The sequence below is a fragment of the Triturus cristatus genome, chromosome 10 (genome assembly GCF_964204655.1).
Source record: "Triturus cristatus chromosome 10, aTriCri1.1, whole genome shotgun sequence".
Taxonomy (NCBI): Eukaryota; Metazoa; Chordata; class Amphibia; order Caudata; family Salamandridae; genus Triturus; species Triturus cristatus.
In genome coordinates, this window is record NC_140593.1 from 503,913,491 (window position 1) to 503,928,616 (window position 15,126).

Genomic DNA, 15,126 nt, shown 5'->3' on the forward strand with positions numbered 1-15,126 from the left:
CACGGACTTTATCAGCCCACACGCCCTCCCCTCCACCGACTACATCCTCCTCGGGGACCTCAACTTCCACCTGGAGAACAACAACGACCGCAACACCACCGCCCTGCTGGACAACCTCGCTAACCTCGGACTGAAGCAACTGGTCAACACCCCCACACACTACGCCGGCCACACGCTCGACCCGATCTTCTCGTCCAGCACACACATCTCCTTCAGCCACTCCACCGGACTTCACTGGACCGACCACAGCTGTGTCCACTTCAGCTTCAGGAAGAACACGACCCACCACCACCCGAAGCAGGTCCCCCACAGAAACTGGAGCAAGATCACGGCCGACCAGCTTACCTCCTCCCTCAGCCAGAACCCACCTGTCAGCACAACGGACCCCAACACAGCAGCCCACAACTTCTCGCAGTGGCTGACCACCTGTGCCGACGACCTCGCCCCACTGAAGAACCCACCCACCAAGCCCAGAAGCAAGAAGGCCCCCTGGTTCACCGACGACCTCAGGGTCTCCAAGAAGGCCTGCCGCACACTCGAGAAGGCCTGGCTCCGCGACAAGACCGCCAACAACATGACCGCCCTCAAAATCGCAACTCGCAGACATCACCAGCTCATCCGCATCACCAAGAAGAAATCCCTGAAGGAACGACTGGACAACAACGCCCATGACAGCAAGGAGCTCTTCAGCATCGTCAAGGAGTTCTCCAACCCCAGCACCGGAAGGAACGACATCGCCCCTTCACAGGACCTCTGCGACTCCCTCGCCTCATACTTCCACCGCAAGATTGCCGATATCCACGAGAGTTTCGGGACTCCGCCCCCGCACCCATGGGTAGAACCTCCGCACACCACCGTCACTCTCCAGACTTGGACCAAGGTGACTCCCGAGGACACTGCCCGCATGATGAACACCATCCACTCCGGCTCTCCAACGGACCCGTGCCCCCACCAGGTCTTCAACAAAGCAGCCTCCACCATCGCACCCCACCTCAGAGACATCATCAACATCTCCTTCGACACAGCCACCTTCCCGGAGAGCTGGAAGCACGCCGAGCTCAGCGCACTGCTGAAGAAACCAACAGCGGACGCAACCGACCTCAAGAATTTCCGCCCTATCTCGCTCCTTCCTTTCCCTGCCAAAGTCGCCGAGAAGATCGTCAACAAGCAACTGTCCACCTTCCTCGAGACAAACGGATCCCTCCACCCATCGCAATCCGGCTTCAGAGCCAACCACAGCACTGAGACCGCCCTCATCGCAGCCACCGACGACATCCGGGCCCTACTCGACAACGGGGAAACTACGGCCCTCATCCTCCTGGACCTCTCCGCAGCATTTGACACTGTCTGCCACCGCACCCTAGTCCAACGCCTCAACAACACAGGTATCCAAGGGAAGGCCCTGGAATGGATCACCTCGTACCTCGCCGGCAGAACACAGAGAGTACGCCTCCCTCCGTTCCGATCTGAGGCCACCGAAGTCATCTGCGGTGTCCCGCAAGGATCGTCACTCAGCCCCACCCTCTTCAACGTCTACATGAAACCCCTTGCGGCCATCGCACGCCAACACAACCTCAACATCATCTCCTACGCCGATGACACCCAGCTGATCCTCTCACTCACCAGAGACTCTGACAACGCCAGGACTAACCTGCACGAAGGGATGAAAGACGTCGCCGAGTGGATGAACCTGAGCCGCCTGAAACTGAACACGGACAAGACAGAAGTCCTCATCCTTGGACCATCACCCTCCGCATGGGACGACTCCTGGTGGCCCCCAGCCCTAGGCACCGCACCAAAGCCAACGGACCACGCACGCAACCTGGGCTTCATCCTGGACTCTTCCCTATCGATGACCAGACAAGTCAACGCCGTCTCCTCATCCTGCTTCCACACCCTCCGCATGCTCCGCAAGATCTTCCGATGGATCCCGACCGAGACCAGGAAGACGGTCACCCAGGCCCTCGTCACCAGCAGACTAGACTACGGAAACACCCTCTACGCCGGAACAACAGCCAAGCTTCAGAACAGACTTCAGCGCATCCAGAACGCCTCCGCCCGACTCATCCTAGACGTCCCCCGACGCAGCCACATCTCGAGCCACCTGAGAGACCTCCACTGGCTCCCTGTCAACAAGAGGATCACGTTCAGACTTCTCACCCTCGCACACAAATCTCTCCACGACATGGGCCCAAGATACCTCAACAACCGCCTCGCCTTCTACGCGCCCACTCGCCAGCTACGATCCGCACGCCTCGCCCTCGCCGCCGTCCCTCGCATCCAGAGAGCCACCTCCGGAGGAAGATCCTTCTCCTACCTGGCAGCTAAGACATGGAACTCTCTGCCCATCCACCTTCGGCTGACCCAGGACCACCTCGCCTTCAGGAAACAGCTCAAGACCTGGCTGTTCGAGCAGTAGCAGACCCCCTTCCCCTAGCGCCTTGAGACCCTTCCGGGTGAGTAGTGCGCAATACAAATGCCTTGATTGATTGATTGCACATGTCTAAATCCGCTCAAGGAAGCCACTGTCAGGATGACAGAATTTGTTTATCGGCATCATGACCTGTAAGACTTACCTCTAGGTGCCCTTAAAATGTTTTGGATACCTGTTACAAACATCCATTGAGCAGTGGGTTGCCTTGTGTGCTCTCCTGCACACATACACCCAGTGAGTGTGGTGTTTCGTCTCTGATCAGGTGTCTGTTTCTGGTGTCAATTGTGAAAGTTGCAGGCTCTGTGCACATGCTTATGCACACACCAGAGCCATATGCCTGACTATGTAATCAGGCCCCATATACATATTTTTAAATATGCAGTGTTATATATAGTATGTGGAAATTGTGACAATGTAAAAAACGTTATACACACTGCATTACACCCTCTCGTTCATGGATATGTATGATTAATTTCCTAATAATTCTAGAACACATAGTTTAAAAAGCTACACCAGCAGAACGTCTGCAAAATGAGTGATACATATCTGAAAGAAAAAATAACAAAAGAGAAGCCGTAAAAATTATTTTTGACAACTTTGAGCCACGTGGAACTCCAGCTAATGTGTTTTTTAACAACCCAACATAAAATCTTAGCCTGGAAGAAACATTACAAAGCATGTGCGTCTGATTTTGCGTGCTAATCAGATTTACATTCACAAATTGCTGGATTTATGGTGGAAGTTATTTACAAAACTTTACCATACCCTTGTAAATCTGTTTACTCACTCGCATTGTCACCCTCAGTGGAATAATACTGTTCCCTAAGTAAATCCCCTTTGGGGGAGTGGGGCAATAAGCATCCAGGTCAAGAATTCCCTGGTAACTTTGGAAACACTCACAAACTCTATAGCTTGTGGGCATTTTCATACTCCTTCCCAAGCCCCATCACACCATGTCATTGTTAGGAGATTTACTACAGTCATGGGCAAGTGAAAATTGATTTTTAGAGCGGGAACACCCCCAGAATTGTTTGGATGTAGAACAAGGCCTTCTCATTTGCTGAAAAATATTTTCTTTATGTAGGGAGTGGCGATGGCATTTCAGCATGGATAATTGTACATCTCCAACGCCAACACACAGGCAGTGATAGGAACTCACAATAGTTGTCCTGAAGTATGCCTGGCAATTTGAGACTTGGATTTTTTTCAGGTGTGTATGTGGAAAATGCTGTGAAGTCCCCAAAGTCATAAAGGTGCCTCCACCCAAGGGTACAAAATCTGCAGCTGCCGATTTATGACTTTTCTCGTAAATTGGGTCCCTTGTCCTAAGGAGGACCAGTGGTGCCCGTCTTCATCTACTAAAATATATGTTGGTTGATTCTGAATGAGTTACTGTTCTGAGATGGCTAGTGCCTCTTGAGCATGCTGTTAAGCTGTCATGTTGACCCATGAAATGTCCAGGCCTTGCTACACTTTTTTTTGGGGGGGGGGCTTATATAGCGTGAACTAGGCCCGAAGGTATTAGAGCACTTTACATGAGCACCAGTTGCGTTACAGATGGACACCTTAATTTGGGGATATTAAGTGATTTGCCCAGAATCACAGAATGTTGAGCGTCCCTGCCGAGACTCGAACCCGGTTCCCCAACTCTGAGGTCGACCCTCTAGCAGCAAGGCCACATCCTCCCCTCAACTTGGCCAAGCAGCATTACTTGCTAGAAGAAGGAAACAAGTTTGTAATTAGAAAACAACAATTCTTCCTAAATGAGTTGCACCTAATGCAGGTACCAGATGAAAAGATCTGTTGCTGCTGCTTTGAGACAAATTGCCTGGGAGATAATGCTAATTGCCGCCATTTGCAGTGGTCTGAAGGTCACAAGTTCAAATCCCAGCAGGGTAGACTTAGCCTTGCATCCATCTGAGGTCAGTAAATTGGGTGCTATAAATTGGACAGTAGTAGCATCTATTATTTACAATACGTATAAACGACACAAGTGCAGAATAGCGTGTTATATAAAAGAACACATTTGTGTTATAATTATTAATACATGCCTGTGCCAGTGCTGCCACCACCTTAATGATGTGCTTTTACAGGCAGCAGTCTATTGTAAGAGAGCTTTAGCTTGCGGCCTGTCCTATTCATTAAGCATTGCCATTGAAAGCAGACTAATTGTCTTTATGCTTGAATGTATGTTGGGGTTTCTCGCTCTTGCATTATGAAGTCTTTGTGACAGGTGTCCTCTGTGGCCTGGATGTTAGTTGAGAGGACGTTAGCAGTGCATTTGGAGTGTAACTGTTGGTGTCTTCACTGTTACATAAAAGCCTTTGTAAATCTACCTCAGTTGGCCTTAAGCTAAAAGAGATGTGGTCTAACATCAGAGCTGCTGATCTTAAAACTGGGAAAGCAAAAAACTATCAATTTAACCAGATTTGTGACAGGGAATGAATGTTTGATTCGTTCAGCATTTTATCCATCATCTGTTCTTTTTGCATTTTTACGCCCTAAGTTGTCAGGGTACGCCCAGACGTGGGTCTCGTGCTTGCTATGCCACTGGATTCAGGCTAGCCTGGCTTCGGCTCAGCATCCTGTGATTCTGGGCAAATCACCTAAACACTCTGTGCCTAGACATGTGTAACATCCAATTCTCATGTAAAGTGCTGTAATGCCTCATGGTATATGAAAATACAAAAACGTTTGCGAGAAGGTACAGAAATGGGAAACACTAAGGTCTCATGTCAAGGCCCTATTAATAGGGTGAGGAAAAGTTCTAGCGTGTATCCCAGATATCTCTCTGTCAATTTTTGCGTTAGTGAGGTACAGTACTACTGTGCCTGCAGTTTCTATGGAGAGAACATGGGTGCTGTGTAGCACACTCTGAGGAATTGTGTTGTTCGTGCTTCTCTTATTGCAATTGAGCATGTGATCGTTATTACAGTTCTCACAATATCTTTTGAAGATGTCTTGTTTAAAGTGTAATAAAGATTACTACTGGCGTAAGACAAGCAACTACTATTGCACTTGCAGGAAGAAGCTGAAACTAGTGTTGTGGTATGATGGTGTGTGGGTGTGCATGCCCATTAGAAAAAGTGGTAAAATATAAGCTACATAACATAACTGAGAAGTGTGGTGAGGACCAGGAATTCAATTCTTAACAGTGAGACTAATTCTGTGGTTGCCATATTATTTACTTTAGTTTTTCTGCTATGTGCAGAAGATAGGTCAAGTAAACAGCATTATTAGTAGCAGCAACTTTGCAATTTTTAGCTATTTGATTTTCAAGTGGTGTGATCAAATTTTGCTGCTGAGTATATGGCACTGTGGAATAGTTTTTATGATCCACCAATTTTATTGTTGCAAAGGATGTGATGTGCAAATATGTGGAAGGGAATTTCTGATCAAAGAAAAGAGTCTGGGTGTTGCGTTCCCTGGTATTCATGTGGTCACCAAGAAAGGAGAGTAGAAAAGAGGTTGGGGACAATGTAGCATTGAAGGTTGTAGAAACGTTCTTGGTTGCATTTTGAGAATATTGAATGAATTCTTGTGCTTTTCTGGAACAACTCTTCATTGGATTGTTGAGGGTATTTATTTCATGGTGAAAACCTGGTCTCTTTAATGGCCATCATACCCAGGTTAATACATTTGTCTCAAAGGGGCACTTAGGGTGGAGTATTACAAAAAACATTGAGAGCTGCTTTGGTAGCCTCTTTTAGATCATAGGGTGGAACTGAAAATGAAGAACTTCCCACTGATGTTCTGAAGATAAATCTAAGTTTCAATAATGTGTGTGAGCAGGAATTTGCATCTGGCTCCAAAAGTGACTGTAGCTACTGAGAGAGTCATTGTGAAGGCCTCATTATCTCCCTGTTAATTTCGCCCCAGAGACGTAACCTATTCCAGGCATTACAGAAACACCAGGATGGCGAAGTTAATGGGGATGAAAAGGTGGACCTTTACGATCCATTTATGCATGAGAAATTGCTGAGAAAATCTATTATTCCAGTACTGATTTGTATCTGGTTATTCCTCTTTTCTTGATGGTATTTCACCTGGCGAGTTGGAATACGTTCAGTGACTGATATCTTCCAGTGAAATACAGAGGATCCGTGGTGTTTTTGCCCACGACGTGGACAAACAGAAAAATCAGAGTTCACAGACTTCTCCATGTAATTTGGTCTCCATGGAGGAAGTCACATTAAAGATTAGGGGCCAGATTTACTAACCTTTCACGCAGCGCAATGTAGCAGGCAACTTGCTGTGCTGCGTTGTGTGAAAGGGAGAGAGCAGAAATGAGCCATATCTCCTAAAATATGGCTCGCTTCTGCTCTCTCATAGCGCTGCGCACTTCAGGCAGCCTAGCGCCAACCACCATGCAAGGGTGCCTGCATCACAAGAATTATTTTTGTGCAGGAAGGGACACCTTCCTATACAAAAACAATCTCTCAAGGTATTTTCCTCTTTCTATGGGTGCTGGAGATTGCAGACCCCATAGAAAGAGGAAATAATGAGGAGAAATAAATATTTTTCTCCTTGTCATACCGTCCTCTGTGAGGCGTAGCAATTTCACGCAATTCTGGGTTTACAAACCTTTGCAAACCTGGGATTGCTTGAAATCCTTGGGTGGATGCAGAGGAACGCCCATGTTCCACCCATGGAATGCCTCCCAGAATTAAATGTAACGCAATGCAGCAGAAGCCACTGCGCTGCGTTACATTTGTTTTACAAAGCCATGCAAGGCGGAGCTAATTGCCCCTTGATTGTCTCTGTAAATATCTACTGGCATTTAGCGTCATGGATGCTATAACGAGCAGCAGTTGCCAACAAAACTTTGATTGAAAACACCATCTAGTAACTGTTCAGAGCTGTCGGTTTTAGATCACTGTCGAGCTGTTGGTCATATATTCTTTCAATCATGTCGTTTTCAATGAATAGTGTGTAGTCTTATCAATGTTCATCAATGACATAACTCCAGCTTTGGGAACCCTGCGAAAGATAAATGGGTTTACTCTGGTAAGGTGCTCCCCATTTTTCTCTCAAAACACTTTCCTTTTGATCTAAACTCCTTGGCCTGACTGTGGTCTCTTCTGACCACAGCAGCAATTGCGGTCCAATCAAAACACATCTCTCTTATTCTTGATGTCATTCACTTGCTACAACGTAAATACGTGGACAAGCACTGTCGCGCTCTACTACAGTAGCCGCTAAGTATGGTCCTCACAACCTAAGGCAGTACCTGAAAACTATACTGTGGTCATGCATTATATTTCATCTCAAGTCTCCAAATTAATCTAAGATGCAAGGAGATAATTGGTCAACTGTGATTAAGAAGCTTGAATTCCAACTTCTTAAATTTTCAGAGATCTGATGAAAACTCACAAGGATAATAATTATTACACTCCTATAGAGCACCTTACCATTTGTTTAGTCTCTTATAACAGGTTTGTTACCCAGATCGGTGCTACTTATTTTATTACCCTCAGAAAGGTGTAAGATTGATTGGGTATTTAGGACTCAAACCTGTGACCTTTAGTTTACACACACAACTTGACAATGGATGCATTAGTCTACCGAGATATCGTACCGGCATTGCTCCTGCAGTTTCTGACAAGGATCATTAACATTTTATATGAAACATTTAGAATTTGTGATCTTTTTCCCCAATAGATCAATGCGTGGCAACATAATGTACAGTTGATGTCCTTAATGTAAAGGGTGCTACCATCTTATATCGAGAGAAAAAACGGAGAATGCGGACCTACCAACTTACATGGTGCCAGCGTGATTCACACCATATTGGCTCCATTCTCACGGCCGCCCAGGGGGGAGCTGATATCAATTGGCGGCACGCAAATTCAATGTGGGTTTGAAACATCTGCAGTGAGCAGATTTCCAAGTCTTTGTGTGGAGGCGGATCACAGCTGATGTACATGGTGGTTTTGCAACCTCCTCAGGACATCAGTAGCAGACTAGGAAGCTGCCGTTTTATTAATAATTTTTTTTTTAGGGAACTTAGAGTGGCTCTAGGGTAGTGACCCCCCACAAACCCCTGTCCCCACTTAATAGCCCTGCTGCATCAGAAGCCCTTTCATGGCTGGAGAGGTAATAGACTGAAGGACTCTCCCCCTTACCAAAGTCCACGCCCCCTTAGAGGTCCTTCCCTCACATGCTGAGCAGATCTGAGAATGTGTCATTCTTGATTGGAATATTGCCTCGTTTTAAAGAAAACAATCTCTGATGCCTACGAACTGAAAATGTACTGATGATCACCTTTCTGTGAATTTGGGAACTCCATGTCCAAACCGGAAAGCCTGACGTTGACATCATATCCTGTGCTAGGATGTTTACTCACAATGCCCTCTGTGTCAGTAGCCCCAAGGCAGCTGCAGGAAGCGTTGTAACAGTGGGCTGTTATCACCCCTTACAGAGCCCTAGCAGCAGATCACTGAACATATTAAAGAATTAAAAAATACAATGGTGAATCCCAGTTCCATGTGCCTAATACAGCGAATCGCTTCACAGGGCAAGAGGTCAAAGGCCATGAATCTACGAAGGAACTGTTTATTTATTTATAAACCACTCCACTAAAGAGGCGACCTTGCTTTCAGGGTTTTACTCATGCATCAGAAAGCCATCTCTGGTTATTAGGAGAGGCAACATTTAACTGTCATTGGTCCAGTGACCTCAAAGTGCCAGAAAATAGTGAATTGAATTCAATTTGAATAACGTTTTACATTCAGTACTTTCATAGGGTGCATGTTGTAAGTGTCTTTAAATATTTTGTATGCTGAAATTCTTTTGAAGGAATGCCTGTTGCAAAAAGCCTGCAATTTTTTTGCATACAATTAAAACACAAAAACATAATTGAATGGAGAAGATTCCACTCCAGCACCGTTTATCGCAAAATGTGTAGCCCTTTGTACAGTTGTGCGTTTGGCAGCATTTCATTAGTTTTTTTTAAATGTGGCAGGTTCATCAGGCAACTTTTATTAGCATAGAACCTTGGTGCTCCAACTGCACCTTTTGTTATTTTCATGTAAAAACGCATTTTAAAAATTCAGACAATTTTATCTGGCCTCATCTTCTTTTACGTGTCAAAGGGGGCTCAGTGTGTTTTAAAATTGTGATGTGATTTACAAAAAATAGACTATAGGAGTGGAAAACTTAAGGTTTACTGCTAAATGGAAAAAGAATTATCTTTGCCATGTTCATACAATATCTCAAACCCATAGGAGTGTATCAGATTGCTCTATAAAGTTGCGTAGAAACATATACTGCCTAATGTGTCTTGTTACGGTAAGCAAGCCTGACATATCATGCCCATAAAATGTGGCCACATAATATTTCTTCTCTACCCAGGAGGCTTCCGCTGCCCATCTGTATTTTGCGCGCTCTTGGATGTGACACTTGCCCGTGGTCCTTTGGAGGTGTTGTGCCGTTAAATAGTCTTAAAGCCTGACATAAGTCTATGCAATCGCAATCCTTTTAAGCCTTCGAGAAGTGATGGCATTGGGATTCAGGCTGAACAAAGGAGAATTTCTGATGACAATATGGAGCTGTGAAAGCCGGGGACAATTCAGAAGCATTAGGCTGAGCAAAATCTCATTATGCTTCCCAGTGTGCGTCTCCGTGTCAAGCGGGTGTCCCTAGGCCAGGGCAAGCCAGCTGCGGCCCACTTCTGAGATAGCGGACCTGATAACTCTTCAGCGGGCTCTCATTAATATGCATGTCATGGGAGAAAGACGCTGAGCTCAGAGTAGGGTGGAGAAGGAGAGATTTAAGTTATTGTTTGTTGTCCATGTTTCCTAAGGCAACACTAAATATCCTTGAAAATATTGAACTCTCTTTCATTGGGCCTGGTAATGCCATCATCGCTTAAACACAACGCGAACAACCCTAATTTTGCATTGGGCGCATGGCAGTTGAGTTGTTTTTTATTTGTTTAATCAAGCCAGTGATACAGGGCTACTATTCAAACATTAACCCCGCTCATTATCACGAGACAACACTGAAATTATAAAATATCAAAACTATTCAATAATACTTGATCTTTTCAATGGGTTTCATGAAAAAACTACCGTTAGTCAGAAGTAAAATTTTAAAACAATGATTTTACTTTTAAACTTTGCTGGTGTGGTTAGATAGGAATGAAAAATAGGGCTGAGAGTGCAAAAACAAAAATGAAGAGGGAGTCAAAGAGGGTGAGAAAAAGCAGGGTTGGAAGAAGAGGACTACCTTGCATAAAAATAAATGAGATAAGTACCCATATTGCGAAATTGAGATTTCAAGTAAATACATTGTTGTTTTCGTATGTTCATGTATTCTCATGATTTTGATATCCAAATCAGTCCAGATTCGATCAAAGGTCTGCTTTTAATCAGCCAGGGAATTCAGAATTTATCTGGCACTAGTGGTAACATATTTTGTTGAGCAGCCAGTTTGCAGGGCCACACAATTATCCTGCAGACCAGCAATGCCTTAGACAATGTCAAAATGAGAACAGGGTGCCATAGGACCAAAGTCTTATTAAAATGTAGGTGACTGAATGATGTTCCTAACTCATGTCATTTTTGCAAGTTTATATTTATTTGTATTGTATAACCTAAAAATATACCTGAAAACAGTAAACATTTTGAATACTCTTCATGCAATGAACATATCTATTTTTGGTGTAAAGATCAGTTGCAGAAATGTCAGCTTTAAATGTCGCACACGTCTTGGTGTCAACAAAATGTACAAACAATTTTGTTTGTTTTTATTAAATTTATTTGCGACTGGTTTCCGTACAATAAGCACAGACGCACACACATCATCTTTGACATGAAAAGACATATCTGTAATGCTTAAATGAGGATGCAAACAAACAAAAACAACCCCTCATTCTCCACTTTAGGAGAAAGAACATGTTCATGTGTCTTCCCGCTCTAAGCGTGTGATTCTGAGCCCAGAAATGGGCATAAGGTGTCAAAAGTGGGATGGACAAGTTACCAGCTGGGCTGCCAGTCACTTTGCTAGCCAATCTACTGACATGACACAGCTTGTTTGCCCCTTTTCTTTCATCCAAATTGAAAGCCTTTGTGTCCTGATGCTGAGGGTGAGGCTTTGTTGCTATTCTGCTTGGAAATCCTTTATGTGACAGACTCAGCTTCTTAAAGGGAGAAATCTGTGTGGAGAACACCATTGGGTGGAGAGCAATTAACCACTCACAAGGCCTGTCGCTTTCCCTGGGAACAGTCAGCCCCTTCATGTTGTAAATGTTAAATTATATTTGACATTTAATTTAGATCCACGCTGCCTTAATTCTGAAATCCTCGGTCTATTAGTACAGTCGGGGAGAGGAGGAGGGGCCTTCATTATGCTGTTATTTTTCTGACTCCCCTTTGGATAGAAAGTGTCTATTTTGTGTCTGTGCTAGGCTGTCAAACTATACAATATGCATGACCGCGAATGTAATTCATTCTCCAAGTGTACCTGGAGCTTTGAAACTACATTCTGGAGAGGAGGGGAATTAAGGATGTGGGAAAAGATAGAGGTAGGAAGAGAGTGCATGAGTGAGAGGAGAGTGACACTGGCAGAGAGAGTGAGAGAGAGAGCCACCACAGGGAAATCCACATTCACTCCAAGTGAAAAAGGTACAATCTGAAATATTAATTTATTAATTTCGTTTGTGGAGTATACGAGTAATGTTTCAGGTTGCAAATATTGGTTAAAGGTTTTTTTATTTAACTCAGTACAGACTTGTTTATCCATTTAAATGTTAGGTAATCATTTGCAGGCTATTCCACGGTAAAAGATAGCTTACATTTTCAATTTTAACCCCTTCGCCGCGGCAGGAATTCCGCCGCGGCGCTGGGGGGGTTTGGGGGCAGTTGCGGTGCCGCCGTGCTCGTGACGGAACCACTCCGTCATGAGTCACGGGTGAGCTGTGCTCCTGACGGAGTGGTTCCGTCACGACTCCGCCCACTGCGCTAATCGCCCGCACAGGCGGGGAATTAGTGCCGCGTGGGCGGAGCGGCCGCCAACGGCCGCAGCATGACGGAACCACTCCGTCATGAGCACAGCGCACCCGTGGCTCATGACGGAGTGGTTCCGTCATGAGCACGGAATGGGTTAATTTACTATTGTCAGATGCTTGCTAGTTTGAAAGCATTTAACACATGCGTCTAAGCAACTTGAGAGTGGACATTTCGAATCCTGATAAAAGGAATGAGAATATCTTGGTTTGGACCCTTGCAAATGGCTGTTCTGCAGTTACAATTGTTATCTAAGCTGGGGGGCGCGCGCGCATGCAAATATATTAATATTAAAAAAAACGTTCCGGAACCAACATCCTCTGCCCCCTGCTCTGGAACTCTTCTATAGGAACTGGATGCAGTGCGGGCACCAATCCTGGTGCTGCTCTCATGCTGTGAGAGCAGTGCCCTGATTTGAGGGAACTACCTCACTCACTGTTACCAAGGACCCTGGAGCCCTACACTTACTTTAACCAAGCTGTCTTAAGAGTGTCTCAAAGTGTGCATTTGTGGCTGGCCGTTGCAAGACGGCCAGCCAAAGGGGCATGCGCACTTTGAAAAGTGCACAATCAGCCCACCCTCCTCTCTGCTGCTGTCATTCAGCAGAGGACCCGCCCCTGTACTGACACTCTGCCAGGATGGGAGGATGAAAAATAAAATGGTAATGGATTACCATTTTATTTTTCATCTACAACGGAGGAGCTGCCCTTGCTTTGGGGTTGCAGGATCACCACATATAGGGTGAAAGTTTCATAACCACAAATTCAGGGCATAGGGCAGATTTGTGGAAATTCCCTCGTAGATCTATCCCCAAAAGTAGGTAAACACCAAAAAACTCATAAGTTTGTGAATATTTCAGTTACCACTTGTATGTAGTTCCTGGAAACACACATTTACTTACCCCTTTTTAGGATAGGAATAAGTGTGTTTCCAGGATCGGAAAGAAAAGGATATAACCCATATTTAGTTGAGGGTTGGGAATAATTTCCACTGTGAAAAGAGAAAAGAACAACTGTGCAAATGCAAATTTGAGTCAAACTGATACATATGAAATCCTCACCTGGTGGAAATTCCTCATCCATGAATTTTATGCACATGAGTACTGCTGGACATCCATGAGGGGTGTAAGCATCCAAGAGTACAGCAGGTATTCTTTGGGAACCCCATAAAAGTTGGAAATGTATTCTAAACATTAAAGAAGTCCTACAGAAACAAATTTGCAGTGCTGCAGGCTAGCAGGTTGCGCAATGGGCTGAAGAATATTAAAATGCATAGCAAGATTTGTGAGCATGGCGAAAGGCACTTCATTTAAAGTGAGATCTCCAAAATTGCCTACAGCTCTTCCAGGCAGATGAAACATTTTTGAAGTGATGTGGTCAATTTACAGCAGTATGCATATTGACTTGGAAAGTACACAAAACATTACATTTATGCTTATGCATAGTTTACAGCTGTTTAGCTAATCACTTACATTTACTAATGACTCATCTATATGCATGATATTCATGTACGATGGTGATTAATGCTGATCTTTATTCTTCAAGTGTGTCATGTGTGCAATGTGATTATTATTCATGCCCAGAATTTAGAAGTTTGTTGAATCTACTATATTTTTTACAGAAGCTGCATTTTACTACAGTAAAATTATTTTACATACATGGCATCCCTTGCTACAATGCACATATCCAAATCATTAGGGTTGATCAGTGTGTTTCCACTTTCCCCATACATGCTCCATTAAGTTCAGGTGGAAGTTAGGTGCTCATATATGTCAGCAGTACATTCCTTTTTTTAAATATTCTTTTACTGAGGTCTTTTGTTATCTAAATGAGATACAATAGTACCACAGTGCAAAGTATTCGGTTACAGTGAAGAAATTAAGTGTTACAGCAATCTAAAAGGGATGTAGCTGGATGAACAAAAAAAAGGGGGGGATATAAAAAGAAATGAGATAACTATGGAAGAATGCGGTCATGACCAGACTGAAGCTCCCCGAGGAACCCCCTGAAGGGATTCCATATCTCCCTACGCCAAGTGTGTCGCTCATCATTATCCATAATCAGGTACTTGAGGAGGCCCGCGTTGATAAATTTCTGCCACCAAAACATAGGATTTGGAGTCTGAGCTAATAACCAATGACGCAACAGGTTCAATTGAGCTAAAAAGATAGCAAAAAAGTAAATGCTCGTCAGATGACCAGGCACAAGAGGTGACTAGCCCAACACAATTAGTTTGAGGTCCCACCTCAAGGTGATCGGACAGAACCAATTAAGCTTCCCAAAAAATGTCTGCCAGTAATAAGAGATAGCAGGACAGGCAACCAAAATGTGGACTGAATATGCCCGTTTCCGGAAAATCGGAAGTACTTGATATCCTCCCTAAGATTCATAATAAATATACAATAAGGGGTGTAGTAGAAATCATTAATACATTTGAACTTATGAGTTTTGACCCGGGAAACATTCAGAACTGTATGTGAGAAAATGTCTGAACATCTCATTTCATCAGAGGTAACTTGAACCTCGAGATGTCGGCTCAGCTTATTGGCTGACGGGATAGTTTTGTAGGCCAGACTGATGTCCTTCTTAGGCAGGCCGTGCCGCAGATATTCAAGGAAGACAGCCGACATCATCGACCTTCAGACTCCTGAGAAAGTGCCAGATTTGTTGACGGCAGAAAAAGCCA

At 44.5% G+C, this 15,126-nt stretch overlaps 1 protein-coding gene across 1 annotated transcript in view; it reads left to right on the forward strand.

Moving 5' to 3' along the window:
- Positions 1-15,126, forward strand: part of PTPRN2 (protein tyrosine phosphatase receptor type N2) — a 2,166,812-nt gene that overhangs the window by 1,734,448 nt on the left and 417,238 nt on the right. The gene's annotated exons all lie outside the window — the stretch shown is intronic.